Here is an 18,768-nt window from a genome sequence, read left to right on the forward strand (position 1 = left end):
TTATGGGGTATCCTCAGTTCCTTTCTCTCTGCAGAAGATTTTGTTTTCTTGAATGCATCGCTCTGTCTTTATCTCTCATAGTCCCAAACTAAAATTATGACACTTAACTATTTATGCCCCTCTGGATATCTTTTCTGTGAATAAAGATGAAAAACTTAAAAAAAACCTGGGTGGAAGTCAGACCTGACTTTTCTTTCCCTGCAAAGAACAATCTTTCAGTCTAGCTTGAGACCATGATGCTGAGAACTTGGGAGGTGGGGATCACATCTCACGCTGTAAAGGTCAAGTGCAGCTTCCAGGATACACAGTGGGGCTGGTAGGGAATTCTGTGCAGATTCTCATGGCAGACTTTACCACCCTGCAGCTTATCTGGGAGGTCAAGGTGGGTAAAGCAGGATGGCAGCAGCACTATGTTTATAGAGGCAACTATTTCTGGTTACTCCCCACTTCTACTACCGGCATCATTTGGGGAGTCAGGATACATACATCAGCAGTAACTGGTACAATCTAAGCATTAAATAAATACATGGATAAATGAATGGGTTCGTTCATTTTTCAACAAAATTGGAGTTTTGCAATAATAGTGAGTTTTTTTTGTTTGAATGTAATCAAAGTAAAGAGAAAGTAAGGTGAAATTTATCTGCTACACAGGTGGGGTAGGGGGCTGGGGGGACAGGGGGTGGGGGGAGGTTTACTGTGGTTCTTGGTAGTGGAATATGTGCACTGGTGAAGGGGTGGGTGTTCGAGCATTGTGTAACTGAGACTTAAGCCTGAAAGCTTTGTAACTTTCCACATGGTGATTCAACAACAACAGCAAAAAAAATTGGAATTTTGTGGTTAAATTTCTCCTCATTCCAGAAGCTATTATATATCCATAAACAACAAAGAGGGTAGTCACTCTCTAGGAGCCCTAAGTGAACCATTCCTATGGCAAGTTAATATAGCAAATCCTACCACTCCATCAACAAGTTAGTCTTCCCAGCATGCTTAGTGTTCAGGTAGGGATGTGGGTTCCTAGCAATAATTTCAGGAATACATAAAACTAAGAAATGTTTTGGAGAGACAAGGCACACTATAAAAAATAATTATTTTTCTTTCAGTGACTCAAGATGCCAGCCCAAGGCCAAAGTTAGAGCCCTCCTCAGAAAACCATTAACAGGGGAAATGTGCCCCAGTAGGGCACATAATGAGTAGACAAACAGATTTTAAAGTCCGTTTTCGTGACACACCCCAGAAGTGCCATTTTTGTTTTCTGTGCAGACATCCAAGCTAAGGTATCTTGGAAAAGATTTTTCCATGTAATCAACTACCTAAAGAAGCCTGGCATCCTCCATTTCTAGACATGCCTGCAGCCCTACTTTGTGATTTCCTTTTTATGGGGAGTATGTAATTTCTTTTTCCTTAATTTTTGAGTATATATCATTTCTTTTTTTTAAAAAAATTAAATTTTATTGAATCACCGTGAGGTAGTTACAAGCTTTCATGTTTGGGTTACAATCTCACAATGATCAAACACCCATCCCTCCACCAGTGCACATTTCCCACCACCAATATCCTGGGTATACCCCCCCTGTCTCTAAGGCAGACAATATTCCCCATACTCTCTATCTACCTTTGGGAATTATAGCTTGCAACACAGACACTGAGAGATCATCATATTTGGTCCATTATCTACTTTCAGCATGAATCTCCCATCCCAACTGGTTCCTCCAGTCATCATTTTCTTAGTGATCCCTTCTCTATTCCATCCGCCTTCTCCCCTCTGCTCATGAAGCAGTCTTCCAGCTATAGGGCAATCCACCTGGCCCTTGTATCTACCGTCCTTGGGTGTCAGCCTCATGTGATGCTACCCTACACTCCACAAATGAGCACAGTCCCTCTATGTCTGTCCCTCTCTTTCTGACTCATTTCACTTAGCATGATACTCTCCATGTTTATCCATTTATAAGCAATTTCATGACTTCATCTCTCCTAACAGCTGCATAGTATTCCATTGTATAGATGTACCAAAGTTTCTTTAACCAGTCATCTGTTTTAGGGCACTCAGGTTGTTTCCATATTTTGGCTATTGTGAACAGTGTTGCAATGAGTATATAGGTACAGTCGTCATTTCTACTGTGCTCTTTTGCAGAGGATCTATAATTTCTCTAGAGGAGCAAGATTCCTTCTTGAATGCAAAGCTTAAGGGAAGGATGGAAGCAGGTAGGAATTCCTTTGAGAAAGAAAACAAACTCCACTTACCCTTGTGGTCAATGTTCTGGTAAGCATTTACCTGAAAACCTGGGTGTCAGGGAGCAGCTTCTCTGGCATGTATCTCAGGTGGGACTTGAGTACATTCTGGTGGTTACCTTAGTGAGGCTGGCAGTACCTTTATACTCCAAAGATGGCTTCAGGTAAACACTAGCTCTTGAGAAAAGTTCTGTAATTGTATGCAACCTGGTCTCAGCCTTCTGAGAAAGAAGAATTAAGGAGAATAGAAAAGTCAAGAAAAATTCCCAGAGCAGCTACTGAAGAGGCTTTCTTCTAAGCCTGGTAACCCCTTCTAAAGACACGTTTAGGGGTCTTCTATAGGGAGACTTCTGGAGGGGACACGGGGAGCTCCCACGGTCTGAAGAAGACCCTATAGAGCAGAGCCCTGTCAGTGTTGCCCTGGGGCCTGGCTTGGGCACTGGGAGTTGTCACAGGAAAATGGATTTTTTTAATGCTTTTTGGGTCACACCCAGCGATGCACAGGGGTTACTCCTGGTTTTTGCAGGAATTACTCCTGGTGGTGCTCGGGGGACGATATGGGATTTTGGGAATCGAACCTGGGTCGGCTACATGCAAGGTAAACGGCCTACTCACTATACTATCGTTCTAGTCCCCTCCTTTTAAAAAATGTATTAATTTTTATTACTGTTGGGCTGTAGTGAAAGCACAGCGGGTAGGGCATTAGCCTTGCACGCGGCCAACCCAGGTTCGATTCCCAGCATCCCATATGGTCCCCTGAGCACCGCCAGGAGTGATTCCTGAGTGCATGAGCCAGAAGTAAACCCTGTGCATCGCCAGGTGTGACTCAAAAAGCAAAAACAAACAAAACAAAGTTTTATTACTATTATTTTTTAAATCACTGTGAGATAGTTACAAAGCTTTCCTGTTTGATTTTCAGTCATGCAATGATCTTCTACCACCAAGAACCCCAGTATCCCCCATCCCAAACCTCCCCCTGCCTCTATGGCAGACAATATCCCTGTGCTCTCTTTTGTATTGCTTGTTATGAATAGCATAAGATGTTGCACAACTGCAAAAGCAGCCGCATGCTCCTGGAACTCCAAAATTCCAGATAATTAGGGTCTGGAGAAATCTCTGCTGCGAGCTGCTTGGTTCGGAGATTTTTTTTGTGTCTCTGGATCATGGCCACCAAGGAGCTTAAGTAGCAGCCAGAGACAGTTTATGGGTGTGACCTCTAGGGTCCCATGAAGACGGGGGATGACAGGGACCAGCCCATCCCCTATCACTTGGGGCCTGGAGTTTGCCATTACTGAACACGCATACCTGCACTTCTCATTGGGTTCTGTGAGTTGGTGGCTGCCAGGGCTTTTAGGGGGCAGGTGGAGGGACAATTCCTGCCCCTGTCTGAGGCACCCCGGTGAAGCCAGCCTGACTTAAAATCCAGAGGCATCTCTGCAGCGAGCTGCTCTGTTTGGGGATTCTTTTTTGGGTGTCTGGATCATGGACCTTGTTTCCATCTTTTCCAGAGAGATAAACTATTGACGCCCCGCAGGGTGTGTCCACTTGCCTGCAGTGCACCCCACCACTGGCCCTAACTGCGGCTTTTGATCTCTTTCAAGATTTATGGGTCTCTGAAATAAGGCCAGTAAATGAGCTTGTATAGCTGAGACGGAAATGGTTTGTGGGTGTGGCTCCGACAGACCTAACCTTGGGCCATTTAATTTTTCGATAAACTTGGCCCCAAGTTGTTGGGGTCCACCCAAAGGCACAGTGGCAAATTTGGGGTATCTGGAAGCCTGAGTGCACCGTCAGTGCACCATCAGGCTTCTGATGCACTTGCCCCGCAGGTACAGGTTGACCTGCTGGTGGTACCATACCCCTTGAAATGGTTTTTCTTGTTTGCCCTTGAAATGACTCCAATGTTTTACTCTAACCTGACTTCCTCCAAAGGCTTTAAAACATTTTAATTGCCTTCATGTCAATAAATAAAACAGCTCTAGGATATCAGCCCTGGAGATTTTCCTTCTGTTCTCTCCTGCTCGCTTCCATCCAAATCCTCAGGTCAGATCTATTCTTTCAAGGTGAGGTTGTCCTTTAGCTAATATTAATAGAGTTTGAAAATTACACATTACCTATGTGAATACTAAATACTAGGTAATACTAAAAATAATTGTTTACCTTCTTATATTATACAAGGAAGTTAGTTCTTGGGATATCAGTTTTACCATGCTGGGAGATGGGAGTAGTACATGCCTACATGCCCCATATTTGCAGGAATGTAGTGGAGACAGCAAAGATCATCTTGATAGGAGAGATAGTGCATCAGGTAGGCTGCTTACCTTGACATTTCCAATCAGTTTCTATCCTGATCTATGTACACCGTCTCTTAAACCAGTAGTCATCCCTGAACTCAGAGTCAGGAGTAAGCCCCAAGTACAGATACAAATAGTCTCTAAACCAAAAGTAAAATAAAGAAGATAATAAACAAGGCAGAGACTTGGCAGACAATGGAATACAAACATCAAAGTTATTGAATACTTAATGTAAACTCTCTGACTACTTTTTCCATCTGGGGTAGTTGGTGGTTGCTTTTAAGTGAGCCTGGTTTCTTTCGGAGGAGACAGACAGAAAGCAAAGCCTGATGTCCAGGGTTCTTCTCCAGCTTGGAGTACCCTGGGCTTCTTGTGCTCACCATGTAATTGCTTGTGAATCTGTGTTCTCTGAAGGTAGTGACTCAGTCTTACTCACCAATGTCAACTTGCTTTCACAATATTTTTTTATTTTTTAATACACAATGCTGAACATGTTGCAAGGACTTCATAGAATGAAATGAGTGAGTGAAAGTATGCTTTAAAAAGCTGGAGGTAAGGGCCAGAGATATAGTACAGAGGTAGGAACCTTGCCTTGCATATGGCCATCCCTGGTTCAATTTCCAGCACTCCATATGATTTCTTGAACACTGTCAGGAGTGACCCCTGAGCATTGAGCCAGGGGTAAATCCTGAGAACCAGTGTGTATGCACTGCACCTCCCCCCACAACAACAACAAAAAACCCTGGGGTAGATCAGGGAAAAGTCTCAGCAGCTCTTGCTTTGCATGCAGAAGCCCCAAATTTGGTATATGGCATCACATAATCCTCAGTGCATAGTCAGAATTGACTTCCAACCCCTCTACCATACAGTCACCTGAGAGATTAAAACAGGGAGTAGCCTCTATGCATTGTTAAGTGCGGCCCCGAAACTCAAAACTAAAATTAAAAAATAAATAAAAACTGAGCTTTGGAATCATATGGTTTTGAGTCTAACAGTCTACAACTGACTATATGACATTGAGGATCTTAATGAATACCACAAAGGCTAGTTTTCTCTTTGGCAAAACTGGCATAATACTTGTCTTAAGTGCTGGCTCATGAGATTTATATTTTATAAGGTAGGTGAAAAGTGTAGCATTCAGTAAGCTTCATAAATCTTGATTACAGATTCCTAAAACGTAGAGGAGAGGAAGTGATTAGCTTTGAGAAGCTTGGAAAAGATTGGACAGGGAGGCCACAGGGAGCTTTGCAGAGAAGGTGATAATGGACTAAGCGAGAGCAGGGGGCCTGAGCAGGGGCCAGTTCAGAGAGTGGGTGGATCTTCAGTCATCTGCCTCAAGTCAATGACAGCCACTGCACTGTGCTCCTCTCCTCCCCAGAGAAGTCCACTCCTCTCCTCCCTTCAGAGAAGGCCCACTGAAGGGAGCAGAGGAATGGTGTCCATCTTTGGCACTCTCAGTCTCCTCTACCTGCTCTGCCTCCATTCATCCTTCCCTTCCAGAACCTTCTATCACTGTGAAAGTGCAGATAAAGGCTCAAGAAGACTGTGTCTTCTGTGTGGCCACCTGCTCCAACCATGGGACGGGGATCCCACAGCTCTGCTCTATCGGGGTCTTGCCTTTTTCCTGACCTGTTTGTCCCAGAGACCATGGAAGAAAGTTGCTCCCCTCTGACTTGCTGCACCACCATAGGTTTCCCTCCTCTGGTCACTCTCTGCTGACCAAATGGACAGAACCCACTTCTCTTTGAATCAAGGCTTACACCCTCCTCTCAGCTCAGACCTACTAGACCAGAGGTCCCAGCCTGGCAGATAGAGAAGTAAGTACTGAAAGTTTCTTAAAAGTACAGATTTCTTTTTTTAAAAAAATTTTATTTTCATAAAGTTGTTCACAATAATGGATTATATTCAATATTTCAACACTGATCCTAACACCATTACACCTTCCTTATTTTGAATTATTATTTTGAATTTTCCCACCACCACCCAAACCTGCCAAACAGGTAGATGCTAGATAATTTATTTTGTACTGCTTGTTATGAACAGCATAAGATGTTGCACACAACCTGTGAGGGCGGCCATGTGCTCCTAAAATTCTGGAATTTTAGATAGGGTCTGAAGTGAGCTGCTCAGTCCCCAGATTATTTTGTGTGTCTCTGGATCATGGCTATAAATGAGCTTAATAGCAGCCGGAGACAGTAAATGGGTATGTCACCCAGGGTCCCATACAGGTGGGAGATGAGAAGGACCGGCCCATCCCCTGTCCTTTGAGGCCTAAAGTTTGCAGTCACTGGACCCGCACACCTGGGTTTTTCATTGAATGAAGGATGTTGGCTGCTGCTGAGATCCCTAGGGGGCAGGTATCAGAACCATGCCTGCTCCCATCTGAGGCACCTCAGTGAAATCAGCCTGGCTGGTCTGGAACCACCTCTGCAGCGAGCTGCTTGGTTCTGAGATTCTTTTGAAAAGCACAGATTTCTGAGCTTTCCCCCAGAGACTGGTGACCAGTTGGGTGGCATCAGTGACTTTCAGGTTTTGAAAAAATGTTATTTAATAACAAATTTTATTGAACTACTGTGATTTACAAAGTTATTCATTGTTAATTTTTAGGCATATCATGGGGGTTCATTTCTAAACTCCCTTAGGTGGTGCTGGAAACTATTTAGGTTTTTTGACCCCTGTCTGGGCTGTTTTCTTTAACCGAATTTCAATGCCAAAATCAAGCTCTGCCATCCTTCCCTACAACTGAACAGAGTCCCCCATCTGCCTTGTTCTCGTTGTGGCAGAACCCAGCTAAAATGTTCTCCTTTCACCAGTCTTTGGGAAGGAGCACCTTTCCGCTGTTTCCATTATAATGCCTGCTTCATCTTCAGGAGTCACACACATGGAACATACAACAAAAGTTCTGACAGTGATTTGGAGAAGTGAGGCCAGTCAGATGGTCTGGCTCCATTGTAATCACAGGCATGTCAGAACATGAGACTGAGGGATGGGAAAAGCAATACCTTGTCTTACAGTTCTACTGAACCAGACGAGAAGTTGCCTATCCCTGACACACCTCGATAAAGGCCAAGTCTAATTTCTAAAATGTATCTTTCTTTTTGTTTTGTTCTTAGAACTTTATTAAATGTATCTTTCTTTTTTTAAAAATTTTTATTTTATCACCATGTGGAAAGTTACAAAGTTCTCAGGTTTATGTCTCAGTTATACAATATTCAAACACCATCCCTTCACCAATGCCCATATTCCACCACCAAAATCCCCAGTATACCCCCCGCCCCCACTCCCAACTGTATAACTGATGAATTTCACTTCATTTTCTCTTTACCTTGATTACGTTCCATATTTCAACACAAAACTCACTATAGTTGTGGGAGTTTTACCCCCAAACAAGACAGCCCTACTAAGGAAGCATTTGATAATTAGTTTTCCATTAAAAGATTGTATGTTTTCAGTTTTTAGAAAAGGCTGCTAATGCGGCCGCGCCGTTCGGATGTGTCCCAGTCCCGCATCCCAGAGCCGTGTTAGTTGCTGCTCAGTGTCACCAGGGCTCCATCTGGAGAAGGTGTGGTGACTGCACCTCCTCCGTCCAGATCCCCGGTGTTGCTGGCCCTGATTCGGGTCCGGAGCATTCTCCGGACCGCGTTGCTCACCAGAACGCCTGGCTGCTTCTCTGTTGAATGTGGCAAGATGGCACCGAGGGTGGGTCGAGGGCGTGACTTCTGGTGGCCGGGACCACTTGGAGGCTGGGCTGGCGCTGCCCCACTCCAGTGCCCTCCCGCGGCTCGGATGTGTCCCAGTCCCGCATCCCAGAGCCGTGTTAGTTGCTGCTCAGTGTCGCCAGGGCTCCATCTGGAGAAGGTGTTAAATGTATCTTTCAATAGGAATTCTTTTTCTTTCTTTTATTTTCTGTTATGATTGACTTAAAAATTAATTTCCTTTGTACACTGGTGAAGGGATGGGTGTTGAAACATTGTATGACTGAAACCCAATCGCAAACAACTTTGTAACTGTGTATCTCATGGTGATTCAATAAAAAGAATTGATTTTCTCTTAATTTATTTTCATCTATATTAAACTATGAGTTAAATCAGTAGTCTGAATTATTTCTAACATTATGTTTTCCATAGTAGATCCCAAGAGAGTAAAATTCAACTCTTAAGGAGTGGCTAAAATTTTAGATAGCCCAGTGACTGGTGGCTCTTTAAATAGCAACTATTTATAAATAGTGGCTTTAAAATTTGGAAGAAACATGGCAGTAATGAAGAAATTGGGGGAAACAATATAATAGTATCAATCATTGCTTTTTTTTCACTTGAGCAGATGCCTGGAAGAGAGAAAGATCTTCAGCCTTTTTACCTATTATTTGTTCATTAACAAAATCTGGTTCCTCCTTCTTCCTTGATGCTAGCTGTATCTGGCTAGGAATACCTGATGCTACTTTCTGCAGATGGCTTCTAGAACCCCACTTTGCTCTTATTGGTACAAGCAAAGTTGAACTATAGCCAGCATATTAATCAAAATGAATTACCCATTTCTCTGACAGCAAAAATGAGTTTAGTTGTCAAAAAGTGAGCTAAGTTTTTATATACTACATTATTTATTTATTTATTTATTTTGTGTGTCATACCTGGCTGTGCTCAGGACTTTCTCCTTGCTCTGTACTCAGAGATCACACCTCGTGGGGCCTGAGGGCCTACATGGGGTGCCAGAGAGCAAACCCCAGTTTGGACACAAGCAGACCAAGTGGCATACCCACTGGAATATCACTCTAGTCCCGATATTATACATTATTTACTCAGTGTTTGGGGAAAAAGTCTATTACACAGGGTCTACACTCCTTGCCTCATGTCTATGTCAGTGATAAAGATTCCCTGCGTGTTTTCACAACTTTATTGCTTCTAAAATGGTCTCCTATGGTTTATGTCACTTGATCCTAGATAGAACAGGGGTTATTATTCCCGTTTATAGAAGAGGAAATTGAAGCTCAAGTAGGTCAATGATGTGCCAAGGGCATGTGGCCTATATATACTATTTAAAAGCATATGAGAATAATGACCTTCAGGTGTTTTTCTTTTCTTTTCTTTTCTTTTCTTTTCTTTTCTTTTCTTTTCTTTTCTTTTCTTTTCTTTTCTTTTCTTTTCTTTTCTTTTCTTTATTAGTAGAACATCAGTTTGTGCAATGTTCTTGCATAAAGGTCAACATGGAAAAGTAAAGGAAAAGTCTGCTCCTGAAATACTTGGCAGCTCTAGGACTTTGTTTGACCTAAACAAGGGAACAGAGGTGGATATTGGAAGAATCATCAATCATTCTTTTGGCAAAATTCCTTGCAGCAGTTTAAATGCTTCATGACTCTCTATTCCAAAGAGACTATTATCTAGAATTTAAATAGTATTGTTCTTGGCACCCCCATCACCAGCTAATTCAGCTGCACCTCCAGAGGGTAAAGGCAGAACAACGTGATGTGCAGGGAGGCCACTGTAACACAAGGCGGCTTCCTTCCTCCACTACACAACAGCTCTTGGACAGCCCAGCCCTGGGGGATTGGGTCAAAAGCTAAACTTTGGCCAGAGGAATAAAACAAACAGATGTACTCTGGAGAGTCTTTCAATAGTCATTGTTCTCGTGTATCAGGTGCGTGCAGTAGAATGGGCGGCAGTGCAGAAAAGGACATGCATGCCAAATAGTGCAGATTGTTCCTTAGCCCACCACTAACCCAACACAGACTTGATGTTAACCAGGTCCTTCAACTATCAACCTTAATTCTGCCACTTGGTTGGATGGACCAGGAAAGTGGTTGAATTTCCCTGCAGTCAGAAGACAGATGTCCTATATAAAAGATTAGAGTTACCTCTCCCCTTCTCCTTAGTGACATCAGGAGGCAGGAGTTGTAGATCCACCACCATTTTGGACTGATTTAGTAACTGTCCCTTAAGGTTTTAGAAAGAAGGTTTTATTTTCTTTGTTGTATTTAACAATCTGTTCCTACCCATCCCATCTATGGAAATAGCTCTAACTTTAACTATCAGTTAGAACCATCTAGGGAGCCCAGATCACACTCCATCAGAATGATGGGGATGGGTGCCTGGGTGAATATTTTTTAATGCTGCAGAGGTGTCCAGAGAAGTTTCTCTGGACTTAGAGAAACTGGGGTGAGTTTCTTAGTAGGATGGCTATGAAGTGTTACTTCTGTTTTGCAGAGAGTAAAGCTTAGGCTAAGTGAATTAAAATCATGGCTCATTTAAGTTACAGAAATCTTAAATTCCATTTGAAATCACTGGTTCATTATCTAAATTACATAATTATTTATTTATTTTGATAATTTATTTTGGAAGTGTCAATGCCAGTCATGCACCAGACATCACATTGGACATACAACAAAAGAGCAACTGTGAAAGATCCTGCCTCTGTGAACTTCTGGTCTATTCTTTTCATTCTATCTAGTGTCCTGTACCCTTATTTATATTTTGGAATTAATTTGCAATGATGTAGATTCCTTTAGTGCCTGGCAGGCTGAAGTGCTCAGCAAAATATGGCAGTCTGCTATTTCTTTGCCTGTGTTCAAGTTCTTATTTATTTGTCCATGGGAGACTGGTAACCAAAAGCTCAGGCTTTCAAACTCCTAAGTTCTAGATTCTGACAGTAGCTCTAAATAACATTTTCATTTGTTCTATTTTGTTTTTTAGGGGGCACACCTGTCAATGTTCAGGGTTTACTTTTTTTAAAGTTATTTATTTTATTGAATCACCATGTAGAAAGTTACAAAGTTCTCAGGCTTATGTTTCAGTTATACAATACTCAAACACCCATCCCTTCACCAGTGCCCATATTCCATCACCAAAACTCCAGTATACCTCCCACGCCCCACCCCCCTACCCCCGCCTGCGTAACTAATAAATTTCACTTCATTTTCTCTTTACCTTGATTACATTTCATATTTCAACACAAAACTCACTTTTGTTGTTGAAGTTTCCCCCCCAAAAGACAGCCCTACTACGAAGGAAGCATTTGATAATTAGTTTTCCATTGCTGAGAATGAAGAGATATGAAGTCCCGCTGTTCCAAGTACATAATTCTTTTTTTTTCTTCTTCCCGCACCACCAAGTTTGTGCCTGCTTAATAATCCTCATAATATGGCAGATGCCACGCCATTTCTCCCCGAAAAGGGAAACTGAGAAAGAAGGATATTTCCTCTCCTTGGCTGGCGTGGGGCTATGGCTTAGTTTACAGTCAAGAGACATGGCTGCTACTTTGATTACCTTCAATATTTCAACAAAAAACTCACTATTATTGTTTGCAGTTTTCCCCCAAAGTCAGACCTGCTAAAAAAGGAACCGTTTCACATTGCTGACAATTAAGAGATATTAGTTATTGGATTTCTGTATAAAGTCCAGGGAAACTTCTGCCAGAAATTGCATCACTGCAAGCTTTTACTTCCCTTTTGTGGTGCTCATAAGATGGAAAAGCCTGGAGAGAGAAACCCTACCCCCCTGGCGTTGCATGGGGCAGTGGCTCAGTTCACAGTCTGGAGGCATTTCTGTGAGCTGCTGGTGTCCAAAGTAGTTTAGTTGGCCTCTGGGATCATGCTCATGGAGCAGCAAAAAGGCCACACATGTGTAGCCGCTGCGCTTAAATCTCAGTGGGTCGGTACCCTCTGCCCCCCGCCCCCTGGGATCTCCCGGGAGTCCCACAGCAGCCAGCTGGTACCTCCATTTTGTGCTCAAAAAGTGGTGATCGCCATGCTGTGCCTGGAAAGGAACGGTTGAGAGAGAGAAACCCTCCCCGCCTGGCGCCACATAGGGCAGTGACTCAGTTCACAGTCTAGAGGCATTTCTGCGAGCTGCTGGTGTCCAAAGTAGTTCAGTTGGCCTCCGGGATCATGCTCGTGCAGCAGCGGAAAGCCAGGGCTTACTTCTGACTCTACATTTAGGGCTCACTTCTGTCAGGGCTCAGGGGACCTTATGGGGTACATGGGACAGAATCCTGGTTGACTTCATGCAAGGCAGGAGCCCTACCCACTATACTATCTTCCTGGCTCTGGAACTGTTTCCTTTTTTCCTCCAGAGAAAGATTCAATTTTTTTAAATAAATTGGAGAATCTTCATTTTTTTTTCACATTTCATAAATGTAATTAGTGCTGGGCTGTATATGCTTAAGGATTACTCTTTTCTTTTTGCCAATGATTTTCTGAAAGCCGTTGGAATTCCTGCACATGTGACTGGGTTGACATAGAGTGGCAGAGTCCCCCTGAGTGTGGGCACTCAGAGACCTGGAGGCAACCTCTCATCCATATTTTAAAATAAGTCCACTCCTAAGGCCAGATTTAGCGCAATCTAGCTACAAGACTCTTTAAGACCTATGTCCTGTAATAAGAAAATTACTGTATCACTGTCATCCCTTTGCTAATTGGTTTGCTTGAGCAGGAGCCAGTAATGTCTCCTTCATCCCTGTCCCGTGCTAGTGTAACCCCGATGGCATATTGGGGGCTCTTTTAGGATCAGGGGAATGAGGACTATCAATGTTACTGTTTTTGGCATATTGAATATGCCACGGGTAGCTTGCCAGGCTCTGCGGTGTGGGCGGGATACTCTTATTAGCTTGCTCGAGAGGGACGGAGGCTTTGGGGCGGCCTCTAATTGCCTTTACAGGTGTTCCCAGTTTACTGAATGTAAGCTTTTGGTCGACTGGGATGTTGTAACGATCTACACACTGACAAACACATATCTGCCTGCATCTCTGGGCAGTACCTGGGACATCTGGTACTGAAAAGTGATAGAACCTTTAAATGACCTAATTAATAGCTTGTTTTAAATTAATGCTTGCTGGCTGCATACATAATTGAAAGATTGATGGGGTTATGATTGAAGAATCTAAATTTTTTTTCTTTTTGGGTCACACCCTCAATGCACAGGGATTACTCCTGGCTTTGCAATCAGGAACTACTCCTGGCAGTGCTCAGGGGAACATACGGGATGCTGGAAATTGAACCCGGGTCAGCCACGTGCAAGGCAAACACCCTACCCACTGTACTATTGCTCCAGCCCCCAATCTGGACATTTTAATTTGCTTCTGAAGAAAGTTATTTAGCTTTTAGGTTAACTTATATTTACTAACATTGGGTAATAGTGATTAACACAATTTCTTTAGCATCTACCATGAGACTGGCTTGTGTAAGCTATTGAATGAATCTACACAGTGTTTCAAGTTTATCCTCCAATGGGCAGTAGCTTTCCATAAAATATCTGCTCAACATTATTACACTGATAATTTGGAGAACCAGAATGCAGACACAGTCTTGGGTACTATTAAGTCCACAGATGTAATCACAATTTTATATACTTGTTTTGTATTGTATTTTTATTTTGTTTTTAATAAAGTTGTTCACAATATTTGATCACATTTAATATTAAAACGCCAATCCCACAAACATTACACCTTCCCACCACCATATATTGAACATTTCCATCCCGAACCCCAAACCCAGCCTCCAAAGCAGAGTCACTGTCACTGTCACTGTCATCCCATGGCTCATCGATTTGTTCGAGCAGGCACCAGTAACGTCCCTCATTGTGAGATTTATGGTTACTGTTTTTGGCATATCCAATACGCCAGGGATAGCTTGCCAGGCTCTGCCGTGAGGGCGCGATACTCTCGGTAGCTTGCCGGGCTCTCTGAGAGGGGCGGAGGAATCAAACACGGGTCAGCTGCTTGAAAGGCGAATGCCCTACCACTGTGCTATCGCTCCAGCCCTAAAACAGAATCAGAAAAATTTATTTTGTGTTACTTGTTATGAATACTCTGCTAAAAATTATAAAAAAGGTTTCTTAGAAGAAAGCGTGTGAAGAGTGTTGTATTTCACCCAGAAGTCATTAAGCCCTCCTATAAGAGATTTGTAAAATGTGGTTAAAGTTGAGACTTCTGTGCTTATATCTATATCTGTATAAATATACTTTAACCTAAGAGTGGTTCTCTTCTACTTTAAAGCCCATCAAATGTGATGTGCTACTCTTGGTATATTAGTGGTGTAGAGTATGAGATGTTCAGGAATAGATTTACTCATGAGTGAGGCTTGTCGGAGCCTGTGGAGAGCAGCCGTGAGCCCAGCAGTGGTTGAATTCTGGAGGTTTTCTGCTGCCAGGGCTGGGTCCTTTGGGGCGGGGAAGGGAATTCACCTGTCCCCCACTGGGTTGTCCCAAATGAAACAGTCTAGAGTGAGGTCTGGAGGCATCTCTCTGACATATGTGTATTTTCTTTTCTTTTCTTTTCTTTTCTTTTCTTTTCTTTTCTTTTCTTTTCTTTTCTTTTCTTTTCTTTTCTTTTCTTTTCTTTTCTTTTCTTTTCTTTTCTTTTCTTTTTCTTTTTTTAAAATTTTGCTTTTTGGGTCACACCCAGCAATGCACAGGGGTTACTCCTGGCTATGCACTCAGGGATTACTCCTGGCGGTGCTCAGGGGACCATATGGGATGCTGGGAATTGAACCCAGGTCGGCAAACGCACTAATGGCTGTGCTATTGCTCCAGCCCCTGTATTTTTTTTTTTGCTTTTTTTTGGTCACACCCGGCAATGCACAGGGGTTACTCCTGGCTCTGCACTCAGGAATTACCCATGGCGGTGCTCGGGGGACCATGTGGAATGCTGGGAATCGAACCCGGGTCAGCCACGTGCAAGGCAAATGCCCTACTCGCTGTGCTATCGCTCCAGCCCCAACCCCTGTATTTTTTAATTGAGACTTTAAGCATTTTGCAGTGTTATTTGCCAGCTACATCAAAGGTAAGGTTTGATCACCTACTAAAGTGTTTGTTGATTGGCCTTATCTAGTATGTAGTAGACTTTTGTCTTTAATATCATCTCCAGAAATGAAAGGAACAAGCATCAGTAACATATAGTATTCTCTCCCTAAAAGGAAGGGAATGCCAAAGGCTGGAATAGAAGTGAAATATTCTGCCCTGAAGAACAAAGTGATGCTGTTCTGTCAAACTCGGTCAAAATATGACTATAAAATCCATTTAGTGGGGGAACAACCTACATTGTAAGGAAACATATAGATGTAAGTAGGAAATATTAGTTTGCACCATAGAAATGGTAAATACTTTTTTGATGTTTAATTGTGTGTGTGAGAGAGTAAGTGTGGTACATATTTTGTGTGCTGGTTTGTGATACAATTTTTTTTTATAAGAAGGCAAACTTTACCTAGGCAAAGAGGCTAACACATAAGCATAAAAAATCTCTCATCTGGTCATTCTGATAAAAAACACAGAACCTCTAGAAAGGGGTAAATACAGTTTGGAGGGAAAGCTAGAATAATAAACTTTATGACTTAAAGGGAATTTTGTAGAGATTGAAATATATAAGTTGAGACCCACAAACCAATAGAGCAGAATTGAGAATTCTGAGTTAAATTCCCAGGTTTATGAAAAAGTAACCTATGGCAAAGAAGACAAAATCTCTTCAATAAATGGTTCTGGGACACTTAAATTAAAAAAATCAGAATTGCACCTCACATCATTTACAAAAGAAATTTCAAAGTGGATTAAAGATGGTGATGAGTGATGAGATTAGACAAGAATTTATAAACTACATTAAAGAATACATCAGCAGAACTCTCCAGAAAATCGATCACAAGGTGTTTTCAATGATATGATCACAGTAGAAGACAACAAAACCAAAAATAAACGAATGAAACCGCATCAAATTAAAAAGTTTCTACACAGCAAAATAAACTCAATCTCTAATAGAAAGACATCCTACTCATTGGGAGAAAACATTTGTACACAATTTATCAGATAAGAGCTGATATCAAAGGTCTATATAGCACTCAAAAAACTCAACAAAAAGAATGCCCACTAACACCACTTCTGTTCAATATAGTACTGGAAGTACTTGCAATAGTGATTAATCAAGAAAAAGATATCAAGGGCACCCAGATAGAAAAGGAAGAAATCAAACTCTCACAATTTGCAGGCGATATGATACTACATCTAGAGAAGCCCAAATCCTCTACTAAGAAATTCTTAGAAACAATAGACTTGTACAGTAAAGTCGCAGGCAATAAAATCAATACCCAAAAAACCATGGCCTTTCTATATGCAAACAATGAGACAGAGGAAAGGGACATGAAAAAAGCAATCCCATTCACAATTGTGCCCCAGAAAATCAAGTACCTCGGAATCAGCTTAACAAAGGAAGTAAAAGACTTCTACAAAGAAAACTACAAGACGCTACGCAATGAAATAAAAGCGGACATGAGGAAATAGAAACATATCCCCTGCTCATGGTTAGGGAGAATCAACATTGTCAAAATGGCAATACTCCCCAAAGCATTATACAGGTTCAACGCGATCCCTATAAAGATATCCATGACATTCTTCAAAGAAATGGATCAAGCAGTCCTGAAATTCATATGGAACAACAAACGCCCACAAATTGCTAAAACAATTCTTGGGAAAAAGACAATGGGAGGTATCACCCTCCCCAACCTCAAACATGACTACAAAGCGGTAATAATCAAAACAGCATGGTATCGGAAAAAAGGCAGAGTCGCAGACCAATGGAACAGGGTGGAATATCCCTACACACAACCCCAAATGTATGACCATCTAATATTTGATAAGGGAGCAAGAAATGTGAAGTGGAGCAAGGAAAACCTGTTTAACAAATAGTGCTGGCACAACTGGACAACCACATGCAAAAGAATGGGCTTAGACCTCGACCTGACACCATGCACAAAAGTCAGATCAAAATGGATTAAAGACCTCAACATCAGACTACAAACCATAAGGTACATTGAAGACAAGGTTGGCAAAACTCTCCATGATATTGAAGCCAATGGTTTCTTCAAAGTTGTCACGCAACTGACCAACCAAAAGGAAACAGAGATAAACAAATGGGACTACATTAAACTAAGAAATTTCTGCACCTCAAAAGATACAATGACCAGAATACAAAGACAATCTACAGAATGGGAAAGGATATTAACCCAATACTCATCATAATAGGGGTTGATATCAAGGGTATATAAAGCACTGGTTGAACTCTACAAGAAGAAACATCCAACCCCATCAGAAAATGGGGCAAAGAAATGAACAGAAACTTTCCCAAGGAAGAGATACGAATGGCCAAAAGGCACATGAAAAAGTGCTCTACATTACTAATCATCAGGGAGATGCAGATCAAAACAACTATGAGATACTACCTCACACCACAGAGACTGGCACGCATCCAAAAGAATAAAATCAACCACTATTGGAGAGGATGTGGGGAGAAAGGGACCCTTCTACACTGCTGGTGGGAATGCAGACTGGTTCAGCCCTTTTGGAAAACAATATGGACGCTTCTCAAAAAATTAGAAATTGAGCTCCCATTTGACCCCAGCAATACCACTACTGGGAATATATCCTGGAGAAGCAAAGAAGTATAGTCGAAATGACATCTTCACTTATATGTTCATCGCAGCACTGTTTACAATAGCCAGAATTGTATTGTAATTGTATTGTATTACTGGAAAAAACCCGAGTGCCCGACAACAGATGACTGGTTAATGAAACTTTGGTACATCTATACAATGGAATACTATGCAGCTGTTCGAAAAAATGAAGTCATGAACTTTGCATACAAATGGATCAACATGGAAAGTATCATGCTAAGTGAAATGAGTCAGAAAGAGAGAGAGACAGAAAAATTGCACTCATCTGTGGAATGCAAAATAACAGAGTAGGAGACCAATATCCAAGAATAGTAGAAATAAGTACCAGGAGGTTGGCTCCATGGTTTGTAAGCTGGTCTCACATGCTGGGGAAAAAGGCAGCTCAGAAAGAGAAGGGAACACCAAGTAATATGTGGTTGGAGATCCTGTGCGGGAAGGGAGATGCATGCTTAAAGTAGTCTAGAGACTGAACATGATGGCCACTCAATGCCCTATTGCAAACCACAACACCCAATTGGAGAGAGAGAGAGATCAAAAGGGAATATCCTGCCACAAAGGCAGGGCGGGATGGGGGGGAGATGGGATTGGGAGGTGGGAGGGATACTGGGTTTATTGGTGGTGGAGAATGGGCACTGGTGGAGGGATGTGTTAGCGAACATTGTATGAGGGAAAAACAAGCTAAAAAATGTGAGAATCTGTATCTGTACCCTCATGGTGACTCACTAATTAAAGAATAAAATAAATTTTTAAAAAAGGAGTTGAAAAGAAAGACTCAACAAAAATCCAGTGATTCCCATCCATAAATGGGGCAAGGAGATGAACACT

This window comes from Sorex araneus, chromosome 1 (genome assembly GCF_027595985.1).
Source record: "Sorex araneus isolate mSorAra2 chromosome 1, mSorAra2.pri, whole genome shotgun sequence".
Lineage (NCBI taxonomy): Eukaryota > Metazoa > Chordata > Mammalia > Eulipotyphla > Soricidae > Sorex > Sorex araneus.